Source organism: Ranitomeya imitator, chromosome 9 (assembly GCF_032444005.1).
Source record: "Ranitomeya imitator isolate aRanImi1 chromosome 9, aRanImi1.pri, whole genome shotgun sequence".
NCBI classification, from domain to species: domain Eukaryota; kingdom Metazoa; phylum Chordata; class Amphibia; order Anura; family Dendrobatidae; genus Ranitomeya; species Ranitomeya imitator.
The window spans coordinates 9411922-9438888 of record NC_091290.1 but is presented as its reverse complement, the minus strand read 5'-3'; the positions used below and the strand labels follow the sequence as shown (position 1 = coordinate 9438888).

The 26967-nt window shown below is 43.7% G+C and overlaps 1 long non-coding RNA gene across 2 annotated transcripts in view; it reads right to left on the bottom strand.

Moving 5' to 3' along the window:
• Positions 1 to 26967, bottom strand: part of LOC138649612 (uncharacterized) — a 91819-nt gene that overhangs the window by 14215 nt on the left and 50637 nt on the right. Inside the window, exon 4 of one of the 2 annotated variants that reach the window (XR_011315331.1) lies at positions 16186 to 16550. The exons of the other annotated variant lie outside the window; for it this stretch is intronic. This is a non-coding gene — a long non-coding RNA (uncharacterized lncRNA). Of the gene's footprint in view, positions 1 to 16185; positions 16551 to 26967 lie in introns of those variants that run through there. 2 annotated transcript variants of the gene reach the window in all.

The window sequence follows — 26967 nt, the reverse complement described above, 5'->3', positions numbered from 1 at the left end:
CAGCGCCTGGACCCAGTGTATTTCCCTCTGGTACTCCAGTAGGCCAGTCTCACTCTGCGGAAGGAAAAGCTTCGCTTTACCTCGGGTACAAATACTAGACAATCATATAAACCTATCTGATCCCTTAAATCCACGAGATAGAATTGACGTCAGATTGCATAAAATAGTCTGTAAAATTTATGGATCATCTCATTCCGGCACCGAAAATGTGCACGGAAGAGATTAAAATTCTTTAGTGGATACTAAAAAAAAAGAAAAAGAAAATCTCCTTCATATTAATATGATGAACATGGAGCAAACAAAGTCACAAGTGATGTTAATAAATAATGGTGGGTCTCTGTGTGTGTCTTGGCCTGGCTGCGATCTGTCTGCTTTGCTTTATCAATCATTAGAAGCCTGCACAAGTTCTAGTCCTCTCCATTGCATCCTGTGACTCCCACAGTAGCCCTCAGCCCATGGCTTACATACACAGCGCCTTCCCCTCCCTCTCACCCTGCGGGATTCCCTCTCCCAGCACTGGAGAAGCAAGCCCAGGCCAGCCAGAAAGAAAAGAGACAGAGACTAAAAGGAGAGCTCAGTGTCAGGCAGGTGGGACTAAAGCAACAGGAGGCAAGCTGGCTGCTCAGATGTCTGACGCGGGAACCTGCTCATTTCATTGTGTCTTAACTTGTTACAATATACAATATACTGTGCAAAGTTCACGAACCGCCATTTACTGACGGCGCAAGCAACGCCGCCGTGACAATGGAGCCATATAGTCAGATTACCATAGCTGAGAGCAAAGGAAAACTCCAACCGGCCCAGAGTGCACATGAAACTAAAACTCCAGATCCATTTTTCTTTCCATATGTCATCTGGATCCCAGATTACGCCCAGATTAAACGTTCACTGTTCAGTTTTGCATTAACCCTTTAAATAGCGTGCAGCGTCGTCTTTATTGGAGCCTCCCCGTCTCTCCCCTTAGATTCTGCTTTGCAAATATTCGAGGCTGGCAGGCCGAGGATCAGGACTGAGGAGATGGGAATCCCAGACAGCCGCCTTCTCCGCAGGCAGGAGTAGATATCATCCAAAAAGTCAGGGATGAGTTACATGATATATGGTGATACATTGAGATTTCTTAATATCTCTGAGCAGTAATCACGCTTGCTTGTAATCACGCTTGCTCATATCATGCCTCCCGCATGCAGACAAACTGTATTGGATTTGGGGGCTGTCCTGGGAGATCAGCAGCATCTGTACAACGTGGGGGCATCATACTGTACCGGGGGCTTTGAGGGCATCATATTGTGTGGAGATCATCATTTGGTTGGAGGAGGCATCACAACAGGGGTGTCAAATTGCATTCCTCGAGGGCTGCAAACAGGTCATATTTTCAGGATTTCCTTGTACTGCACAGGTGATAATTTAATCACCTATACAAATAATGAGTTGGTGATTAAATTATCACCTGTGCAGTACAAGGAAATCCTGAAAACATGACCTGTTTGCAGCCCTCGAGGAATGCAGTTTGACACCCCTGCATCACAAAAAAGACCAAAAACCCTACAGTTTCCACTTATATAAAATGATACATAAATAGTCAAATAAATGCCAAAGGTGTAATGTAAGGTATTAAGCGAAAAATTTAAACCGATACATGCTAACCAGTACTGGTGTATGATGCAGCTAGCAGAGAGATCAAGATGAAATCTGGGTTGGACAAACACCTAAGCTACAAAGCTTTTCAAAAAGCTAATAGCTCCACTTCACCTGATGTGCGTTTCGCTTCAATGCTTCATCTGGGGTTTTTGGTCTTTCTTACAATTTTTTGTATACATGAATGCTATTTTTTTAAGCTCTTCCTTTTTCACAGGTGCAGATTTTGATTTTATCTCCTCTCATATATTCTTGCATTTTGGCATTTCTATTGTATCTTTTTCAATAAAGATTGTATTTGTATCTTCAAATCCGCCTGGTTCTGAGAATCATATTTGCAATATGCTTTGGTGTCGGAAATATCATGTTTTTTGCATAAAGCGGCTGTGAGAGATCCGAGCCATATGGGTGCTAAAAGTAAATTTCCCTCTTTCATCACCGTAAAAGATCCAAGTGATAGTTTAAAGCAAACAAAACCTGATGATCACATGCGGCTGTCCACACCACATTTCATCACCTTAGAAAATATAGGCCAAGCTGGATTGGTGGAATCACCATGTCGAAGCCATAGCGGTAAAAAGTGAAGGTATGTGCACACCACTTCTTTTTCAGGTGGATTCCACCATCAAACCTGCGTGAAAAAGTGCCAAAAAAAAAGGAAAAAAGAATTAACATAATGCATAGGATGAGCCACCTTTTTATTTTTAAAGGGAACCTGTCACCTGAATTTGGCAGGCTCTGTTTACGGTCCAATGGGCGGTGTTTTCTGTTCTTTCATGCACCCCTTCCTTGCCCGTTGGCCGCAATATTGTCTTGAATTTGATTAGGTTTCCTCCGTAGTACACGTGTGCGCAATGCAATCTCGCCTTGCGCACGCGCAGTATGCTTTGCCCAACTGCGGGCAAAGCCGAAAAGCATTAGTGCGCATGCGCTGGCGCACTATGTCCCAGAACACAACGAAATACTTCCGGGACAGATATAGTCCCTTTAAGTCTCCACAGCTATATGAGGCTGTTTTATGTGGGAGAAAGTTGTAGTTTTGACTTACACCATTTCACTTCTACTTGTAATAACAGTAAAAAGAAAACTCAAATTGTGGAAAAAAAATACAATTGATTTTTGGGTTTCATTTTTAAAGTGTTCATTTTGCGGTAACAATGTCCTGACAGAATAATAATAATTTTATTTCTATAGCGCTGATGTATTCCGCAGCACTTTACATTTTATTGGGGACTGGTATAGACAATAAAAGACATATTGTTATTCTGTAATCACATAAATCCACAGATACCAGGAGGAGTGAGGGCCCCGCTGCTCACAAGCTTACAATCTATGAGGATATAGGGGAGACATGAGAGGTGGATGGTAACAATTGCTTTCGTTGTTCGGACCAGCCGTAGTGTAAGGATCGGGTGTTCATGTAAAGCTGCATGAACCGGTTATCAGCCAGAATGTGTACAGAAGTACAGACACAGAGGGCTATTAACTGCATAAAGTGTATGAGAACATGATGCGAGGAACCTGGTTATGAAGAAAATTTTGAATGGGCAACACAGTAGATAAATGTGCTGAGGCGGTAGGCCAGTCTGAAGAAATGCATTTTTAGGGCACTCTTAAAATTGTGTGGATTGGGGATTAATCGAATTACCCTAGGTAGTGCAATCCAAAGAATTGGCGCAGCACGTGAGAAGTCTTGGAGATGGGAGTGGGAGGTTCTGATTATTGAGGATGTTAATCTTAGGTCATTAGCAGAACGGAGGGCACGGGTAGGGTGGTAGGCTGAGACCAGGGAGGAGATGGAGGGTGGAGCTAAACCATGGAGAGCTTTGTGGATGAGAGTGATAAGTTTATGTTGAATTCTGGAGCGGATGGGTAACCAATGCAATGACTGGCACAAGGAGGTGGAGGCATCGATGTAACGGTATGAGACTTCAAGTCAGTACAATTATGGCAATTCCAAACTTGGAGTAATATTTGGAGAAATATATGGAGGAGACTAGTACATCCAAGCTAGTGTGAACAGGTGCAACCAAAAAAAAAAAAAGTGTATAACTTGAAAGATGTTAAAGGTTGTACCACGATTTACCAAGAATGATATATTTGCATTAAACCCTTTTTGGACACGTGCACTCCCTCTCCCATCAACCACAGGTGATTTTAAGTAGTTAGCTGGTCCATTCCTGCCCCATAAATTGTAGGCTATTTTGCCCAGGAGAGGTGACATATCAGGACAGGGACACAACTTTCAAAGGACCCCTTGACATGGCACTTGGGCTCACACGTGGGGATTCCATAACAGGCAATCCCTGTATGTGTTCAGGCTGTCTTAACACCCACAAATCATGCAAAGGGACGCAAACATAATATACGAGTATGCCCAAGATATTCGGATAACACCCGAGCATGGTTGGATAAGACGTTATCCGAGCACGTTCACTGAGCACTAGATCTGATATGTTATTTGTGAATCAGATCGTTCTGGGAGGGAACACTCAGGCATGTATGGAGCTATGCTTCATCGGACATGACGTATCGTAAGAGGTTCACGTGGCGTCCACCATCCTACCCAATAGTCACTCACAATTCACTTCTCTTTATCCTCTTCTTTTTCTCCTCGCACTTTTGACTCTCGGTGGCGTCAGGTGAAGAGATTTCAGTTCTGTGTCTTTTCTGATAATATTCACATCAATATCGTAGAGCTTCTTATAATCCTTTCTTGGACGTCAATAGTAAAGTGTTTCCTGGAGCGGAAAGGTGCGGACATTGTCCAGGAGAACAGTCCTGGGTGCACATTGCCTCCGCTTTCACAATCGGCCATGTTGAGCTCACACATCAGTGCCGTCCTCGGCAGAGAAACACCGACCACAGGAAGGAGATGACTGGCCATTTATTACACTGCTTTGGTAAAATAGAAGATGAGCTATAATTGTTTTCTCTGGGGCGAGGGTATGACTGCTGACACATGACTCCGGAGAAGGACTCCTTGTGCCCCACACCACCTCACCATCATCCTCTAATACGGGCACATTATTTTCTCTTCTAGTTTTACCTCTCCGTAGATGCTTGTAATATTTGGAATTCTGTACCTGTGATCCTCCACTCTCTACAATACACAGAGCCGCATGGATGCAGATATGGGTGTTTTTAATCTATTTTTGGAATTATCTTTCCTTTGAAGTGCAGTTCCACCTCCCGTGCATATTGTGACCCATCTGAAGGGAGTTTAATAGTCTCCCTGTGATGCGCTCTTCTTCTTGAACACATCTTGTGCTCTTCTGTTTCATATCGGTGGGAACAGATGTTTTCTCCGCATTTCAAAGTAGCAGAACACCTGGGAGCCAGGATCCAAGACTGTAAAGTTTTATAAATGGGGTTTATAAAGGGGTTCTCAAGACTTTAATAACACATTTAAAATGTAGTTATGAGATAAGTTTAGTTAATAGATGTGGTTCCCAGCATAGGATCCCCTCTATTAACGAAAACTAAGGAACATGTCCATAAAAAAATGACTTTTATGGCATCCATTTATTTGAAAGTGGCCCAGTACCTGGTTTTGCTTTTGTAGTATACACATTATAGCTTCCAACTAGAAAAGGTAGGCAGTGGCGAGACCCCCGCATGATTAGTGTCAGGGCCCACCATATAAATGTATAGTATAGAAGTGTTATCAGGCATTGTAATTCTGCCTCTCATTCATGATATGAGACTACCGATCCTCAGAAGACAGAGTGTATTAATCTAAAATAGCCCCAAATTGCCAGTGTGAAATTCCAAAGTTTATGTGTGTGCGTGTAGATATATATATATATATATATATATATATATATATATATATATACACACACAAAACAGGAACAGCAGCAAAACTACTGCAATAGTGGTGCAAAGCTTTCCAGACCAGGGGTCCAATGGTTTCAATTATAGAGGTAGAAAAGGAAAACAGCACACAAAAAATAGAAAAAAGTGGGCTTTTAATGAATGATCGGCGTGGCAACGTTTCAGATATGGTATCCTTTTTCATATGCAGCATCAATAGTAAAAAGATGTAATGTTACAAATAATAATAATTAAAAAAAAGGTTATTCTCACCCTCCGACGTGCGTGCTATCCTCGGCAGTGCAAGCGGCAGGTTCCGGTGCCAAGGATGCTATGCGAGAAGGACCTGCCGTGACGTCACGGTCATGTGACCACGACGTCATCACAGGTCCTGCGCTCATACCAACCCTGGGACCAGCAGCTGCCGCGTGCACTGCACACAGGCGCCAGGACTTCAAGGGGCCTTCGGAAGGTGAGTATATGTTTATTTTTTATTTTAAGTCTTTTTTAACCACGCATATAGTGCCCACATTGCTATATACTACGTGGGCTGTGTTACATACTGCGTGGGCTGTGCTATACACTACATCTCTGTGCTATATACTATGTAGCTGGGCAATATACAACGTGACTGTGCAATATACAACGTGACTGTCCAATATACTACGTAGCTGTGCAATATACTATGTGGCTGTGTCGGTTCTGTTATATACTACTTCTACTGTGCAATATACTACGTGGCTCTGTTATATACTACGTGGCTGTGCAATATACTACATAGCTATGCAATATACTACGTGCCTCTACAATATACAACGTGGCTGTTATAAACTACGTGGCTCTGCTATATACAACGTCGCTGACCAATATACTACATAGCTGTGCAATACACTACGTAGCTGTGCCATACACTACGTGACTGTTTTATACTACATGGCTGTGCAATATACTACGTGGCTCTACAATATACTACGTGGCTATGTTATATACTACGTGCCTCTGCTATATACTACATACCTGTGCAATACACTATGTGGCTATGTTACATATTATGTGGCTGTGTTATATACTACGTAGCTCTGCTATATACTACGTAGCTATGTTATATACTGTTGTGAATTCTGTTGTCAAGCTCCCTCCTGTGGTCGTGAATGGTACTTCGGCGAGTTCCGTCTATGGGCTCCCTCTGGTGGCTATGAGTGAAGCTGCGGCTTCTGAGGTTCCTTACACAGGTGACATGGTTTATCCTTTGGTTGGCTGTTCTATTTAACTCCTCTCAGATCGTTACTCCATGCCAGCTGTCAATGTTTTTGCATTTGTTCAGTTCGCTCCTGGATCTCTCTGGTGACCTGCCTTCTCCTGCAGAAGCTAAGTTCCTGATAGTCATTATTTGTTCACTGTTTTCTTGTCCAGCTGGTTATCATGATTTTGTCTTGCTAGCTGGAAGCTCTGGGATGCAGAGTGGCCCCTTCCGCACCGTGAGTCGGTGCGGAGGTCTTTTTTGCACACTCTGCGTGGTCTTTTGTAGGTTTTTGTGCTGATCGCAAAGTTACCTTTCCTATCCTCTGTCTATTTAGTTAGTCTGGCCTCCCTTTGCTGAAACCTGTTTCATTTCTGCGTTTGTGACTTTCATCTTTACTCACAGTCAATATATGTGGGGGGCTTCTGTTGTGAATTCTGTGGCTGAATTCACTCCTGTGGTCACAAGTGGTACTGCAGCTTCTGAGCTTCCTCCCTCAGGTGTTCTGGTGAGCTCGTTAACTGCTTCATTACTTAACTCCGCCTGATGCTGCTATCCTTGCTCCTTGTCAATGTTTCAGTGTTGGATCTGAGCTTCTCCTGATTGTTCCTGTGACCTGCTGCTCTGTATAGCTAAGTGCTTTTTGCTTTTTTGTTGCTTTTTTTCTGTCCAGCTTGTCTTTTGTTTTGCTGGAAGCTCTGAGACGCAAAGGGTGTACCGCCGTGCCGTTAGTTCGGCACGGTGGTTTTTTTTTGCCCCCTTTGCGTGGTTTTGCTTTAGGGTTTTTTGTAGACTGCAAAGTTCGCTTTACTGTCCTCGCTCTGTCCTAGTATATCGGGCCCCACTTTGCTGAATCTATTTCATCCCTACGTTTTGTCTTTTCATCTTACTCACAGTCATTATATGTGGGGGGCTGCCTTTTCCTTTGGGGTATTTCTCTGGGGGCAAGTCAGGCCTATTTTTCTATCTTCAGGCTAGCTAGTTTCTTAGGCTGTGCCGAGTTGCCTAGGTAGTTGTTAGGCGCAATCCACAGCAGCTTTTAGTTGTGTTTAGGATAGGATCAGGTGTGCAGTCTACAGAGTTTCCACGTCTCAGAGCTCGTTCTTGTATTTTTGGGTATTTGTCAGATCACTGTGTGCGCTCTGATCGCTAAGCACACTGTGTTTCTGGATTGCCTTCATAACACCTGTCATTAGCAAACATAACAGGCTTCCTTTACCTTTGGGGAATTTCTCTGAGGCAAGGTAGGCTTTATTTTCCTTCTCTAGGGCTAGATAGCCCTTAGGCTGTGACGAGGCGCCTAGGTCTGGTCAGGTGCGCTCCACGGCTATTTCTAGTGTGTGTGATAGGGTTAGGGCTTGCGGTCAGCAGAGTTCCCACATCCCAGAGTTCGTCCTGTATGTGGTTTAACTATCAGGTCATTCCGGGTGCTCCTAACCACCAGGTCATAACAATATACTATGTCGTTTGTGTTATATACTACGTCACTGTGCAATATAGTACGTAGCTTGTGCTATATACTACCTACATATTCTAGAATACCCGATACGTTAGAATCGGGCCACCATCTAGTATATATATATATATATATATCTATATATATAATTGTCTAAGGGTTTTTCCGTCTGTCTGTCTTTCTGTCTGTCTTTCTGTCTGTCTGTCCTGGAAATCCCGGGTCTCTGATTGGTCGAGGCCTGGCGGCCTCGACCAATCAGCAACGGGCACAGCGACGACGATGTCATAAAGGACGTAGAAATCCCGCGTCTGATTGGTCGAGGCCTGGCGGCCTCGACCAATCAGCAACGGGCACAGCAACGATGATGTCATAAAGGACGTAGACATCTCACGTTTCTGATTCAGCGACGGGCACAGTATCGACGTAGATGTCATAATGGTTGCCATGGCGACGATGTCATAAAGGTTGCCTCGACCAATCAGCGACGGGCACAGTGTGCCGCGAATTCTGGAATCATCATTGTCCATATACTACGGGGACATGCATATTCTAGAATACCCGATGCGTTAGAATCGGGCCACAATCTAGTATATATATATATACATATATATATATATACACATACACACTAGATGGTGACCCGATTCTATCGCATCGGGTATTCTAGAATATGCATGTCCACATAGTATTTTGCCCAGCCATGTAGTATATTGCCCAGCCACGTAGTTTATTGCCCACCACGTAGTATATTGCCCAGCCACGTAGTTTATTGCCCAGCCACGTAGTATATTGCCCAGCCATGGAGTATATTGCCCAGGCACGTAGTATATTGCCCAGGCATGTAGTATATTGCCCAGTCACGTAGTATATTGCCCAGTCACGTAGTATATTGCACAGCGACGGAGTATAAAGCACAGAGCCATGTAGTATAGAGACTTAAAAAAAAAAACAAAAAACATATACTCACCTTCCGAAGGGCCGTTGAAGTCCTGCTATACTCACCATCCGCCGCCTTTCCCGCTCCTCGGCACGCTCCCTGGATCGCTCCATTGCAAGCGGCAACTTGCGGTCCCAGGGCTGGTGTGAGCAGGACCTATGATGACGTCGCGGTCACATGACAGTGACGTCACAGCAGGTCCTTGTCGCACACCAGCCCTGGGACGGGACCGGAAGCTGCCGCTTGCAATGGAGCGGTCCCGGGAGCGTGGGGAGGAGCGGGAAAGGCGGCGGATGGGGAGTATAGCAGTTTTTTTTAAATTATTTTTAACATGACATTTTTACTATTGATGCTGCATAGGCAGCATCAATAGTTAATAGTAGGGGACACACAGGGTTAATAGCAGCGGTAATGGAGCGTGTTACACCGCGGGCCGTTACCGCTGCCATTAACCCTGTGTGAGCGGTGAGTGGAGGGGAATATGGAGCGGGCGCTGGGCAGTGAGTGCAGGGGAGTAGGGGAGGGACTAATCGGACTGTGGCCGTCGCGGATTGGTCGCGGCAGCCATGACAGGCAGCTGCCGAGACCAATCAGCGAATGAATAACTGTGACAGAAGGACAGACAGACGGAAGTGACCCTTAGACAATTATATAGTAGATATATATATATATATATATATATATATATATATATATATATATATATATATATACAGTTAGGTCCATATATATTTGGACAGAGACAACATTTTTCTAATTTTGGTTATAGAAATTACCAAAATGAATTTTAAACAAAACAGTTCAGATGCAGTTGAAGTTCAGACTTTCAGCTTTCATTTGAGGGTATCCACATTAAAATTGGATGAAGGGTTTAGGAGTTTCAGCTCCTTAACATGTGCCACCCTGTTTTTAAAGGGACCAAAAGTAATTGGACAATTGACTCCAAGGCTATTTCATGGACAGGTGTGGGCAATCCGTTCGTTATGTCATTCCCAATTAAGCAGATAAAAGGCCTGGGGTTGATTTGAGGTGTAGTGCTTGCATTTGGAAGGTTTTGCTGTGAAGTAAACATGCGATCAAAGGAGCTCTCCATGCAGGTGAAAGAAGCCATCCATAAGCTGCGAAAACAGAAAAAAAACCATCTGAGAAATTGCTACAATATTAAAAGTGGCAAAATCTACAGTTTGGTACATCCTGAGAAAGAAAAAAAGCACTGGTGAACTCATCAATGCAAAAAGACCTGGGCGCCCACGGAAGACAACAGTGGTGGATGATCGCAGAATAATCTCCATGGTGAAGAGAAACCCCTTCACAACAACCAACCAAGTGAACAACACTCTCCAGGAGGTCGGCGTATCAATATCCAAATCTACCATAAAGAGAAGACTGCATGAAAGTAAATACAGAGGGTTCACTGCACGGTGCAAGCCACTCATAAGCATCAAGAATAAAAAGGCTAAAAACATCTAAAAAAGCCGCACAGTCCTGGAAGAACATTCTTTGGAAAGATGAAACCAAGATCAACCTCTACCAGAATGATGGAAAGACTAAAGTATGGTGAAGGCGTGGTACAGCTCATGATCCAAAGCATACCACATCATCTGAAAAACACGGCGGAGGCAATGTGATGGCGCGGGCATGCATGGCTGCCAGTGGCACTGGGTCACTAGTGTTTATTGATGATGTGACACAGGACAGAAGCAGCCGAATGAATTCTGAGGTATTCAGAGCCGCCATACTGTGTGCTCAGATCCAGCCAAATGCAGCCAAACTGATTGGTCGTCATTTCATACAACAGATGGACAATGACCCAAAACATGAAGCCAAAGCAACCCAGGAGTTTATTAAAGCAAAGAAGTGGAATATTCTGGAATGGCCAAGTCAGTCACCTGATCTCAACCCAATTGAGCAGCATTTCACTTGTGAAAGACTAAACTTCAGACAGAAAGGCCACAAACATACAGCAACTGAAAACCACCACAGTGAAGGCCGAGCATCAAAAAGGAGGAAGCACAGCATCTGGTGATGTCCATGAGTTCAAGACTTCAGGCAGTCATTGCCAACAAAGGGTTTTCAACCAGGTACTAGAAATGGACATTTTATTTAAAATTATTTAATCTGTCCAATTACTTTTGGTCCCTTTACCAACAGGGTGGCACATGTTAAGGAGCTGAAACTCCTAAACCCTTCATCCAATTTTAATGTGGATACCCTCAAATGAAAGCTGAAAGTCTGAATTTCAACTGCATCTGAATTGTTTTGTTTAAAATTCATTGTGGTAATGTCTATAACCAAAATTAGAAAAATGTTGTCTCTGTCCAAATATATATGGACCTAACTGTATATATATATATACATGCACATACATACATACACACACATTTTGTAAGTTTCCCACTGACAAAGACATGAACAGTCTATAATTTTAAGGGTAGGTTAATTTTAACATTGAGAGATAGAATATAAAAAATAAAATCCAGAAAATCACATTGTATAAATTTCATAAATTTATTTGCATTTTGCAGTGAGAAATAAGTATTTGATCCCCTACCAACCATTGAGAGTTCGGGCTCCTACAGACCAGTTAGACGCTCCTAATCAACTCGTTACCTGCAAATAATTATTTCCTTCACTGTATATAATGATATGGTATGAAAAAAAACCTGACAGTAAAAAAAAAAAAAAACACGTAAGATGAATCCTGATTTAGGCAACAGTACATTTTTGTCCACTCTATGGAAGTATTATTTGGTCTGGTCACTATATGACAGTATTATTTGTCCACTCTGTGGCAGTAATATTTGGTCACTGTATGACAGCATTATTTGGTCAGTGTATGACAGTTATTTGGTCACTATGACATTATTATTATTATTATTATGACAGTAGTATTATTATTAATATGGTAGTATTCTTTGGTCATTGTATGACAGAATTATTTATCCACTCTATGGTAGTATTATTTGGTCACTATATGACAGTATTATTTGGTCACTGTATGACAGCATTATTTGGTCACTTTGTGAAAGTATTTGGACCTGTAAATATAAGATATTTTTTATGCATGCAAGCGGTTATAATGGGACTAATTATTTTGGGGTTATGATAACACACTGCTACGCACTATCACATAATGCCTCTGATTTTACTTGTTTCTGTAACTCCAAAGCTGCACAAGTCAGAAAAGAAAACGAACATCGGCCCGTCTAAAGTACAATACCCCCAGGGCACGAAAACTATGTCTCAGCAAGTTCCAGTGCACTATTCTGCCCTGCAATATTCTGTTCACCTGTCGCTGAATATCTAAAATATTTGTCTATGAGGAACATGCATTTTCTTCTAAAGGTGAAACAATTCCCTTAAATCGTTCCCTCAAGTCGAACTCAATAAATGTAACAGAAAAGCTGGAATTGTGTGTGCAGAAGACACTGGGAAGGCTTTGGGATATGTAGCAGGTATTGTTGGGAATGAGCAAGACCGGACTGATAGCGGGAGCACTAAGAACAATCAAAATGTACAATCTGACATCTGATAGTTTGGGAACTCAGGTAGTCCAGCGCTGGTCTCCACCGCAGCTGTATTTCCATCTTATTGCGGGGGTCGCAGCGCACTAGAACAGCGCCCCACATTGTGTATTGGTAGTGAACGGTACTGCAAGCTTTCTCCGACCCGCTTGTACGAGAGACCTTGCAGTACCATTCAGCCACCATACAATGTACAGAGATGTGCCACTTCCATGACCCTTTCAATCAGTTGATCATGGGGGTGCTGGGAGATGGACCATCACTGATCTGAGGTTGATGAGCTATCCTAATAAAGCTCAATGTTAAAGTCCCAGAAAGCCCCCTTAAATATTTAATAACAAATCCAGCCCACCATTTTTTTTTTTGCTCTTGCCAACAAATATACAATGTCTATACTGACTTTAATGGAAATATTAAGCTGAAGATACTTTCTTTTTTTCTACAGTTCATACATAAACAAAACATAAATATACCAGCACCCGATCCCTTTCTGCCTCCTGTAGCTGGGAATGTGAGTAATCAAGGCCAGAAAGGCAAATGGCCGCATCCTGTGCGGACTTGTGCCAGTGTAACCGGTAGTCGTTGTGGCCTCGCTGGTGCTCACGTTACTGCTGTATATTAAACAAACACAAAGCCAACAGACGAGAACAAATACCTGTGCACCGATCGTGACAGCCCGATCCTGCCGTCTGCAGCGATAGCAAGCTCTTGGTTGGCTACTTTTTATGAATGTCCAGGAAGCTTTCAAAGTGTGGCACTAAAATTGCTCCTTATCGGCGCCATTTGTTTTGGTACACAGCCAGGGGCGGATTATCAGAGGGTCAATATGGGCGGTAGCCCAGGGCCCAGTGGTCTGGGGGGGCCCTGGGCTGCCGCACAGATTGACCCTCCACTAATCGTCTGTGATTGAATGCCCACCGCCGGGCCGGCATGTATGTGCCTCCGGATCCGGTGGGCGCTGCGGCGGTTTCCTATTAATGTGCGGGCGCGCGCCCGCACATCAATAGTTAACAACAACAGCCGCCAGCCAATTGGAGGCTGGCAGCTGAAGTCGGCCGCAGCGCACACGTCGCCGGCGTCTGACGTCATTGTCAGTCGCCGGCGGCGAGTGTGCGCTGCTGGAAGGAGCTCGCCGCCTGGAGCGCGGACAGGTGAGGAGACTGTTTTTTTTTTTTTGTTTGTTTTTTTGATAAGCTAACGGACACACTGGGGCAATGCTGGAGAACACACTGGGGGGCAATGCTGGAGGACACACTGGGGGGCAATGCTGGAGGACACACTGGGGCAATGCTGGAGGACACACTGGGGGCAATACTGGAGACACTGGGGCAGATTGCTGGAGGACACACTGGGGGCAATACTGGAGACACTGGGGCAGATTTCTGGAGGACACACTGGGGGCAATACTGGAGACACTGGGGCAGATTGCTGGAGGACACACTGGGGGCAATACTGGAGACACTGGGGCAGATTGCTGGACACACTGGGGGCAGGACTGGAGGCATGGGCAGAATGTAGACACGGGGCATGATTGGAGACACGTGGCAGAATGAAAGACATGGGGCAGGATTGGATCATGGGGCAGGATGGATACGATGGAGACAGATGGGGCAGGATGGGGAGATCATATGGTGTAGAATGGATACTCATGAGTGCAGGATGCGAGAACATATGGCTGGAGCCAGGAATGAGACACACGGCGCCAGGGTGGGGAATATTATTACCATAGGGGCTAATTAAGGGATATTATTACTGCAGTGATGTATTTATTTTATTTTTTTGAGTATACTGTTTTAAATGAGGGGGCAGGCCTGTTACTGTGCAGAGTGACACTATATCGCCTTTTTTTCTTCATGTGGTGTAATGTAGAAGTTGTGAAAAATTAAGTAATGTGTTCTGCAAGCGGAGCTCGAGATAACTGTGTTATTTCCTGCAGAAACGAGTCCTGGCTGGAAAAAATGATGGCGGTCTTTGCTGGATGAAAGATGAAGGACTTCACCTAGAGACGTCACTGTTACCTATACACTGACACTATACACTGTATACTATATACAGAGCTCCTGTGTACTATGTCACCAGTGATCACTGTATTCCATATACATTATATACAGAGCTCCTGTGTATAATACCACCAGTGATCTCTGTATGACCTCTACACAGACACTGCATACTAAGTACAGATCTCCTTGTGAATACTGGCACTTATAGTGATAGTATTGTGTTTGTTTGTTTTTTTTTTGTTTTTTTTTATTACTGATCAGTATTGTAGTATTCAGTCACTATGTGGTGGTAATATGTGGTCTGGAAATGGTGTTGTGGTATTTGTCCCTTGTATGTGCTATTTGGTCACCAAGTGGTAATATGTGGTCTTGACATGGTGCGGTGGTATTTGTTCCTTGTATGTGATATTATTCGATCACTGTGGTTGTAATTTGTGGTCTGGTCATGGTGCGGTGGTATTTGTTCCTTGTATGTGATATTATTGGTCAAAATATACCTAAATTGTATTGCAGATTTTAACAAATATTTAATAGGTTACAGTAGAGTAGGGCCCGGCCATTTTTCTGGAATAATCTGGCTCGGGTATGTCACATGACCCCCGTCACATGACCCGGGGGGCCCACAGTGTCTGAACAGCCCGGGGCCCTGGCTACCCTTAATCCACCCCTGTACACAGCATTGGTGGTATATGTTGCATGTCCGCCACTCAGTATGGGGAGGCAGGGCACAGTAACATGAGAATCATGGAATCTTGAAGGGATTTTAGTCAGGGCAACCATTAACCAGAATCTTTCACATTCATGTGAGGACACAGCTTCCAGGCAGAGGTTGATTATAAGGTGTTAATCAGCTACTTTCCATCACAGCACATTTGAAAGTCTGTTCACAGACAATTTATTTTCACACACAGTGTATTTACACCAAGTAGCACTATACCTTCAACATGCAGTGAGGTGGAGGAGGAGGATGAGTCCAGTGCTGTCTGCTCTCTCACACTCTTATCTCAGGCAACAAAGATCTCCTGGCTGTACTGACTGCCTCTATGCTTCCAGCAGTCACTTCCCTGAAAGAACTGGTCTTGGCACCTTATCTTAGTTCAATCTGACAGGAGACTCTCTCTCAGGCTGCTTTCTCCTGGAGATACCTGACACAACAACTTTCCCAGAATCCCTTGGGGCTGTGCTGACCACTCCCTCTCCTGTAACCACTTTAACCCCTCTAGTTGCTGGATGATACTAAATCATCAGTGCAGCTTCTACTTGTCACATATATACATTAGAGGTTCTATGGGATTGTGTTGTGGGCATGCACTGTGACAAATGCAGAGGTCACTGTGCAGAGAAGGATGAAGGAGCTGTTTTCAGCGCCTCCTGTATTATCTGCTTCCCGCTCTATAACAGAGGTGCCACCTGACATCCTAACCCTGATATTTGATGATAATGAGATGATTCCACAGCGCACAAGCTGAGGATATTTTTTTATTATTTTACTCGCTATGTAAAATTCAATTTTCACCTTTCCTAGCTGCTGTTCTGGAACAGAGGACATTACCAGGAGAAAATCCAGCTCAACAAACTTGTGAACAAACTTCTTTCTTTATTCACTGAAAGTGCTCAGTTGAGGATAAAACGTAACCAGCGATGTAAGTTACATGGTATGCGACATTGGCGCTTTTAAGTTGACTGTGCGCCCTTACTTTCGACACTGACCTTGACCTCAACCTTTTCTCTGCCTAGCTTCTTAAAATTAGTCAAAGTTGTAGTTTAGTTTTCCTGGTTTTGATTCCTGATCGTCTCCTGATTACGTCTTGGGCTCATCTTTTGGATTGTCACATTCCGTCTCCTCTGCCAGTGACTACACCTGGTTCGTTCCGGACTTTTCACGCGTTCATAGTAGCGTAGTCGCCATAAGGCGGTGACTGATCCCAGGACCGGGACCAACCTAGGAAATTGTTAAAGTCTGAATTAAAGGACCGGGCATAAACCTTTTCAGAATACAAGTAATTCATAATGTAAAATGACCATAAATGCTGCCTTCATTATTATATGATTGCTACAGTTAACGTCAATCTGAGAGCAGGAAATTATATTTACCTTTCATCAAAGAGGGAAGCCTGGAGCTTGGGGCCATATGGATCTAATGCAGAGATGTCATGTATCAGCCTGATTGATTTGCAATGTTTACTTTTGTTCCGTTAGTGTTTATTCTAGTAAAGTAAACTCTGGCTTATGTCAGTTACATGAACGTTTGCATTATTTGGGGCTGTATGTGACTGTATAGACTTGGAATGTATATCATCAAGTGTGCCTGTGTGCAGTAGATGCATTTACTATAGGTGTTCTCTCATGGGAAAGGAAGGGTGCTTTCATCACTTTACACAAAAACCTGAGAGGGGAAAACAGATGAGTTAGAGCACAAACAGGTGTCAATGTGTTATTACATGGAGCGACGATCCTCCATTGATTTACTTTTCTTTCTTTTTAGAAGAGTAACAGGTCCAATAGGGTAGAAAGTCAACCCGTTTTGGCTCAAAAGCCGCTTGCGTCCATTTGCCACCAGTTACATTCCCTCTTAGGGCCTGTGCACACGTTGCAGATTTGTTGCATTTTTGTTTGGGGTTTTTTTCAGCGCAGATTTGTCACAAAACCTCAAAGGTTTCCTGATGCCCACAAAGTGAATATGATCCCTGAAGTCTCATGCACACGTTGCTAATTTGTGAATTGCAGATTTAAATATGTAGCGTCAATTCTTTCAGCATTTTTACTATAGATTTCACCCATACTAACGAGATGGGAGAAATCTGCAACAAAAACACATGTAAAAAAAAAAGCAGCAAAAATGCAACTATTTTACGATTAAACTAAATACACACCAACACTACCATCAAGTGTAGGAAAGACGATAAATGCAAAAATAAAACATGATAGATTTTATTGAATATATTTAAAAATAGTTAAAATACCAAATCAAGCTACTGGAATCACAAAAAGAAGAACACATAGGAGACAGGGCCTATATACAATGTCACAAATAATATTACAGGTATGACCCAAGGTAAATGATGTAAAAAAATGATCATACAGCACATATATATACCTATGTATGAAATGAAATGCCCTCTGTGCAATCAATCGCTGGGTAAAATAACACCCAACCCAATGTTGAAGAAAAAGTGCCTAGTGCGTAGGTGCAATCAAAAGGGGGAGAGGCATACATACATGTAAGGTGTTATAATTTAACCCCTTAGAGACGGAGCCAAATTTTTGAAATCTGACCAGTATCAATTTATGTGGTAATAACGCTGGAACACTTCAACAAATCCCAGTGATTTTGAGACTGTTTTTTCATGACACATTATACTTTATGATCATGGTAAATTTAGGTTGATATGCTTTGTGTTTATTTATAAAAAATATCAGAAATTTGAGAAAAATGTTAAAAAATTTGCAATTTTCAAACTTTGAATGATTATCCCTTTAATCCAGATAGTCATACCATAGCAAAACATTAATAAATAACATTTCCCACATGTCGGCTTTACATCAGCATCATTTATAAAATGTTCTTTTATTTTGTTAGCATTTTAGGAGGTTTAAAAATGTAGCAGTAATTTTTCATTTTTTCAAGGAAATTTACAAAATTTATTTTTTAGGGACCTATCCATTTTTGAATTGACTTTAGGGGTCCCATATATTGGGAAACCCCCCAAAGTGATACCATTTTAGAAACAGCACCCCCTGACATATTGAAAACTGCAGTCAGGTAGTTTATTAACCCTTCAGGTTCTTTTCAGGAACTAATGCAAAGTGGCATGACAGAAATGAAAATGTGTATTTTTACCACTTAAATGCCTCTATCTTCTGAACAGGTTACACCAGCCGGCAGACTCTAAGGCCGCTATTTGGTCATGAATTGCCATCGCAAACATCAGGACCACACAATCATGATCTGAGGGCACCAACTGGGATAAACAGGAAGCCCCCACAGTCTGTTAACCATTTATAATGAAGTAGTTACTATTGACAGCAGCATCTAAGGGGTTAAACAGATTTGGACGGTGCAAACACTGATCGTGGCTTATACAGCAAGTTGTCAGCTATAGTGGACAGCCGACAGCTGCTGGATTGTCACCTGTATGGGGAGGCTATTCCCTAATATCTCAGGTCAGTTAAAAGACGTATTGGCTGTCATTAAGGGGTTAAATGTCATAATGACAAGACAAATCTCCAGAAAACCGTAGTTACAAAATAATATAGTAAGTCCTATACATTAGTGGGTCACAAATAGAGCGCAGACAAAAAATAATGATAGACTACTGCACGCTTTGCAAAGTGCTTAATGCTAAGTGCCAACTATTTTACGATGTGTTCTTACTGCAAATAGATGTAAAAATTTCTGCACCAAATACTAAATGTGTGCACATACCCTTAGGCCAGTCTCACATGTCCAGATAATTCTGGTACTGGAAAAAATCGGTACCGGAATTATCCGTGTCCGTGTGCCCCTACGTTTCTGTGGCACATCAGTGTGGCACACGTGCGGCACACGTGTGCCGCCCGTGTGCCCACTGGGTACCACATGCACCGTGCTGGGTACCACACGTACCAGCATCTGGTGCTGAAGCCGCGATTCATATCTTCCCTGCAGCAGCGTTTGCCGTAGAGAAGATATGAATAATTGTGTTTAAAATAAATATCCTTGTCCCCCCGCCCTCCCACCCCCTTTGCGCCCCCTCCACCCCCCCCCCCCCCCCGCTGTTCTGAAAATACTCACCCGGCTCGCTCCCTCGCCGGCGCTGCTTCCTGTTCTGGCCGCATCTTCTCCTGTATGCGGTCACGTGGGGCCGCTCATTTACAGTAATGAATATGCGGCTCCACCCCTATGGGAGGTGGAGCCGCATATTCATGACTGTGATCGGCGGCACCACGTGACCGCTGATACAGTAGAAGATGCGGCCAGAACAGGAAGCAGCGTCAGCCAGCGAGGGAGCCGGGTGAGTATTTTCAGAACAGCGGGGGGCAAGGGGGGGTTGGGCGCACAGGGGGAGGGAGGGCGGTGGGCACATAGATCTTTATTTTAAACACAATTATTCATATCTTCTCTACAGCAAACGCTGCTGCAGGGAAGATATGAATCGCGGCTTCAGCACCAGTGGGGGGGACAGCGCTTTTACACGGACCCATTGACTTTAATGAGTCCGTGTAATACATGCGCTCCCACGAACACTGACATGTCTCCGTGTTTGGCAAACGGAGACACGGTCCGCAAAAAATCAATGACATCTGAACAGATGCATTGATTTTAATGTGTCTACGTGTGTCAGTGGCTCCGGTACATGAGGAAACTGTCACCTCACGTACCGGAGCCACTGACATGTGAAACCGGCCTTAGACTGTTTTCATGCATCTATGAAACATGAAAGAGCTGGCATCGCTATGTCCATCCCAACCAGGTCTCCTGACCTGAGAAGGTTGAATTTCTAAACACTCCCACAATCCCCAATCAGCCCTGAGAGTGTCCAACTACAGTGCCTTGAAAAAGTATTCATACCCTGTGAATTTTTTCACATTTTGTCACATTATACCCACAAACTTAAATGTATTTTATTGCCATTTCACGTGATATACGAACACAAAGTAGCAAGTAATTGTGAAGTGTAAAGGAAATTATATAAGGCTTTCCAATTTTTTTTTTATGTAGATCTGAAAATTTTGAGGTGCATTAGTATTGAGCCCAGTTTAGTCTGACACCCCTTCATAAAATCCTGAGTGACCAATTGCCTCCTGAAGTCAAATAAATAATATATTGAATCCACCTGTGTGTAATTTCTTATCAGTATAACTACAGCTGTTCTGTGAAGTCCTCAGAGGTTTGTGTGAGAACTTTATGGAACAAACAGTATCATGAAAACCAAGGAGCCCACCAGACAGGCCAGGGATAAAGTTGTGGAGAAGAGTTAAGCAAGGTTAGGTTATTAAAAAATAGCCCAAGATCTGAACAACATATCACAGAACACTGTTCATTCAACAATCCAAAAATGGAAGGAATATTGCACAACTGCAAACCTACCAAGACATGGCCATCCACCTAAACTGATATCCCAAGCAAGGAGAGCACTAGTGAGAGGAACAGCCAAGAGGCTCATGGTCACTGAAGGAGCGGCAGAGATCCACAGCTCAGGTGGGAGAGTCTGTCCTCAAAACAACTATTAGAAAATCCATTTATGAAAGCAAGCCATAAGTATCCATTTATGAAAGCAAGCCATAAGAAGTCCCGTTTACAGTTTGCAAGAAGCCATGTAGAGGACACAGCAAGCATGTGGCAGAAGGTGCTCTGGTCAGATGAGATCAAAGGAGAACTTTTTGGGTGAAATACTAAATCTATATGTAGTGGAAAACGAACACTGCACATCACCATGAAAACACAATCCCTACGGTCACACATGATGGAGGCAGCATCATGTTATGGGGAAGCTTTTCTTCGGCAGGGACAAGGAAGCTGTTCAGAGTTGATGGGAAGATGGGTAGAGCTATAGCCAGGGCATTCCTGGAGGAAAACCTGTTAGCAGCTGCACAAGTCTTGAGATTGGGACGTAGGTTCATCTTTCAGCAGGACAACAACACTAAACATCCTGCCAGAGCTACAAAGGAGGGTTTAGATCAGAGCATATTCATGTGTGTGAATGGCCCAGTCACAATCCAGACCCAAATCCTGGAGAATCTATGACAGACTTGAATATTGTTGATCACGGACGTCTACAGTACATCCAAATCTCACTGATCGAGAGCAAGTGTGGAGAGAAGAAGGGGCAGAAATGTCACCTCTAGATGTGCAAAGCTGGAGAGACAGATCCCAAAAGACAGCAGCAGTAATTTCAGCGAAAGGTGGGCCTACAAAATATTCACTCGGGGGAAGCAATTTTCAGATTCATATTTTTAAAATATTTAGAAAATGATGTTTATTTGCCCAGAGTTGCATTAACATGTTGTTCCCCAAGACAAAGTCATCTTGGAAATCAAATCAATAATATCTCGCAGAGTTTATATCTGGCTCGATTTTATTACAACTACTGTGGTCTGCCAAGGATAAAAAGCCTTTAGATGCATTCAAAATTACTCTATATTTATCCACATGTAGTATTATAGGGATAGCAAACACTCCCCACATTGGACCCACTTTGGCAAGTCACAACCCAACCAGTAGCTGGTATCCAGCACCCCTATGAGAGGGCTTAGCAGGGAGATCATTCCCAGCCTGTGGTTTCTTGCTCTCCGAGCACTGTGGTTTTCCTAGATGGGCCGGTTGTACACCCAACACCATAACTCTGGCGCGAAGATCTGGTTTGCCTGCTGTGGGATGCTGTAACCCTCTCCATGCACTACAGCCCTACCATTCCTGGCACAGCTGCTTATTATAGGCCATCGTTGCTATTTGTGGAGAGCTGACGAAATCTATTTGAAGTTAACTACAAGTTTAAATTAAAAACAGGAGTATTACGACCGCGGCATTAACATGCAGCACAACACCCTCCAGCAATACCACAAGGGGTGTCTCATGACACGGTGGTGGGGCTTCAGCTTTACATCGCGGTCAGTCGTGTTGAAAGCTAAGGAAGCCCATGTGTATGTTCTGTACGATTATTTTAATTACTCTTCTGCGCAGCTCAGGATCCAGCTAGTAATTCACGTTGGTTCTGTTAACTGTTTTACTGCCCGAAAATATGGAAAATGTTACCCGGCTCTTCCCTATACACAGATCCTCTTCCTAGTTATGTCTTATCTTCGTATCATTCTGGCCATTTCTCTGGAGTTGACACTTGACTTGAATTTGGATTCTGCACATCTCTACAGCCCACCTGCATACAAATACTGACCCCTTACAGGACAGCGGAGGGAGAATCTGCTGAGGACAGTCCATAACCTCTTGTAGGGGGTACTAGGGTAAGGAACTGATAGATTTTAGAAGCTGCTCATACAACTTAGCTGTTGGCCAAACTGTGGTAATCTTGACATTCAAAAAGCACCATCTTCAACAACAGAGCCACCAAACTCCACCGAATACACCACGCTCCAAAAACATTCTGGCTGGCAACTGTTGCACATTTCAGTATAATCCTAAATTAATGACACTTCAGGGATATTTATCTTTGCAGTCCGGAAGCAAAAGTGATTGTGAATCATCGTCACCTGCTTTGGTGCAAATGAAAGTGACAACAGAAGCACTGGAGTGAACAGCAAGACAACCCCAAAAAGGGAAGGGGGCCACAAATAATTTGTTACACCTCTATCACGGATTCAGGCCTTACTACCCTCACTCTGGTCCGTTAAACTCTGAGGGGCTCCACGTCTGGTTTTGCAGATGGCCCGGTGTGCTACCATGTGATCATCTCATCTGCCGGCCTATATAAGGCTCACCAAGACACACACCTGTATCTTGCTATTAAGACTTCAGTGCTTCTATCACTCTGAGCTGCTCTAAGCACCTTGACCTGCTCTGCTGCCTGTCTGTGGTAACCTGGATGTCTTCTGCCTGCCTGCGGTTTCCAGCATCACAGCTGACTGTCTGAGATAACCTGGACGTCTCCTTCCTGCCTGCGGTTTCCAGAATTCCAGCTGCAGTTTCCAGCATCTCTGCTGCCTGTCCATGGTCTCCTGCCTGCAGTTTCCAGTATTCCAGCTATCCGTGTACTGCGTGCCTCACCTGTTTGCCTTACAGACTCCCATGACCCAGACAGGGCCATAGAAGGGCATCTACCCAGCACCAAAGCCAATATCTGTATCTGCTCCATTGGGTAAGGATAAAGAAGAAGAGCACTGTCAGATCCTGTAGAGGCACCTGTGTCCACAGCCAGCACCATGCAGCTCAATTTCCGTTTACCAGCGAACACCAGACTAGTCATTACCGGAATTGGCACCCCATTCCCTTGACAGATAAGAGCGAGTTCATACTGAGCACATGTGACAGATTGAAAGGTTCTGGAGATCCCTGGTGAACATTACGCTGCTACATTATCCAGCATGACTGGTTTGGCATTGGATCAGTGATGGTCTGGGAAGACATATCATTGTGGGTGTCACACAAACCATCATGTGATAGCCAACGGTGCCCCGACAACTGTTACGCACAGGGATGAAATCCTCAGAGCTATTGTCACACCTTACACTAGTGCAGTTGGCCCAGGGTACCTTCTGGTGCCTTACAATTGCTTGGCATCTTGTAGCCAAGTGTTATGCAGTCCCTGGATGATGACGGCGTTGAAGCCATTCACTGGCCCTCACATTCCCCAAACTGAATCCTATTGTGAGACTCTGGGAAATTATGTATCGATGCATCTGACATCACCAAGTATTGCCACAGAGTGTCCAAAAGCTTACAGGCAACACGCATGCAGCTTTCCTGTCCCGGCCCTGTACACTGTGAACTTTCAGCATTCGCTGCTGGAGATGCAAACAAGTGATCGATGGAATAAGGTGTTGATGATCTATTCTAAAGCCTTATTCTTTGTACAGACTGGGATGCACAGACTGGCTGCAAATCTCTTGACCTGAATGGAACTTGCTAATATATATTTCCATGAGATTGTCAAGTTTGAGTCAGGAGACCTACAGCCGGTAGACGATGTTACACGAATGTCTGAAAGGCTTATGGTCCGATATCAGAGTCTTGGACAATCCCTTTAAACACAAAAGATGGCTAATGATCATAATTTCCTTTTCTCCGATTGTAATTATAATTTTCTTTTGTTTTCATTATTGCAATTGACCCCAGGACTGCTGTAGGCGGCAGGTGCTTCCTGTTGAGTGATTTTCTAGTGTATTTTTTTGCATTGAAATCAGGCCCATTTCTGGCACCACAATCTGGATTATATATTAATCGAATTATTCTGCGATCCCTGGCCCCTACAGATACATCCATATCCAAATATTCTTGTGTTCCATGTGAGGGAATTTGGCAACCGCTACTTTTGGAGACCTCCATCTTCTACCTTGACGGTTGCTACAGATGCAAATTGTCGCTATCGGCATGAGATCAATGACCTGCATCATTTTTAGACAGGGACATCCATAATATATGTGATCCATCTCCACTCCCACCCTGTTCCCGATATGAACCAGATGAACAGAGCTGCAGTTAATTAAGTCAAATGGATGAACTTTATTTCATATGGCGATGCATCTGACAGCCAAATGTTCCTTCGTCAGTGTGACAGGACCCTCAACTCACATCAGCTTAGCTTGGACACACTGATCCTATATCTTTTCCATTAAAATCTTTTCCATGAATATGTACAAAAACGTTCCTAGAAGAACGATCTGAAGGATCTGTAGATCTGTAAAGGAGTGGGAAGCGTAAAAATTACATATAGAACTAAAAGCAAAACCATCAGCTGTGCAGACCAAGATGTTTACCTCATTGCTAGGCCAGGAACACATATCCAAGTTCCATGGTCGGTGTACGGACCACGTTTCCGACCCAAACTCAAAGGCTTTAAGGCTTTTATGAGGCTTATAGAAACTGGATTCCAGCTCACCCAGTTGCTCTATGCTCATCCTCCTGGGGCTCAGACACTGGCCTCGCCCTACGCCTCACATCGAGGAAAATAGAAAAAATTGGAGTCCGGCTCAACAGGACTGGACCTAGTGCGGTCGAAACGCGTTGACTGGGTCATGTCGACCATGTAAATTTTTCTTTTGTACGCATTATATTTTCTTTTGAAAAAGAAAAGGAAAATCCAGTTCTGTTGAGCCGGACTCCAATTTTTTCTTATTTTCCTTTTATGAGGCTGTTGAGCTCAGGTCAAGAGATCTGCGGCTGGTCCAAAAATGCAGACTGTCTTTATGGCTGGTTTCACAGTCTGCGTATACAACCTGTCACTTGTCATAAGTATTTTTTTCACCTGATGTAAATACCACTGTTTTACTCAATCTTGCAAAGTTTTTCTTTTGTTCCTGCGCCTCGTCGTTCCCAAGATGACCTCCTCTTTCCTGTATGTAAATCTAATCTTGTTAACCAAGTGGGTGTGGTCCTCAGCTCTTCTCTGTGGGCGCCATGCTGAAGACTACACCTGATTTAGTAAAAAAGATTATTTACATACAGGGAAGAAGAGACCATATCAAGAATGGAAAGGTGCATGAACGAAAGAAAAAACAGCCGAATTCAGGAGAACAGCAGCATTTACACCAAGTAAAATTACGTGTCTATGGCAAGTGACAGGTCCCCTTTAAAAATAGTCGTTTTTAAAACTCAGGTCGGAGATGGAGAAGGGGGCTGGCCAAGCTTACGAACTAAGCCCCCCTATCTCATCATAGACACACAGGGAGGAGTAGGTAGCTCTCCTCCTGTGTTGGAATATCAGTCGATGAAGTGCTGCAGCTACATCCATTGGTCCATGACATCATTCATCCTACATAGTGATGTCACTAAACCTTGCATGAAAAGTATCTAGAATATGTCTCTCAGGATGTTCTAGCTCATGAGCATTAAGATAACTCATAATATTAAAAGCGTATTCTCATTTCAACAACCCCCAGAGCCCTTCCTCCCGACTTCCCAGCCCTCCACCTCCAAAACCAACTTCTCCACCATTAAAGATCGACTCTCCACTCTACTCTCAAGATCGCATCTCACCACCTGTGCACTTGACCCGATCCCATCCCACTTCATCCCAAACCTCACCACAGTCTTCATCCCAACCCTAACCCATCTCTTCAACCTATCACTAACAACTGGTGTTGTCCCCTCAAGCTTTAAACATGCCTCCATCACACCTATCCTCAAAAAGCCCTCTCTTGACCCATCCTCTGTATCTAGCTATCGCCCTATATCACTTCTCCCCTATGCCTCCAAACTACTGGAACAACACGTCCATCTTGAACTGTCCTCTCATCTCTCTTCTTGCTCCCTCTTTGACCTCTTACAATCTGGCTTCCGGTCACACCACTCCACTGAAACTGCCCTAACCAAGGTCACCAATGACCTCTTAACCGCCAAGAGCAAGTGACACTACTCTGTCCTCCTCCTCCTGGACGTATAAGTCGTGAGGATGGGTAGTCAAATGGTCCGAGGTCAAAAGACAGGAGGGTACATCATAGACAGAGGGGTGAGACAAAGGAGTAGTCAGGTAACTGTGCAAGGCCAGAATTCCATTCCAAGAAGGCAGTGGATCACGACAAAAGTGCTAGGCAAATGGATGGTCAAGGCAAATCCAAGGTTGATCAGCAAAGATCAGAATACAAGACTAGGAGCTCAGAGCAAGCACACGCCTCTTGGACAAAGCTACAATTGGTAGAAATATGAGGCAGAGAGCCAGCTAAATAGCAAGGTAATTACTCGGAAGACGAGACACATGGAGGAAACC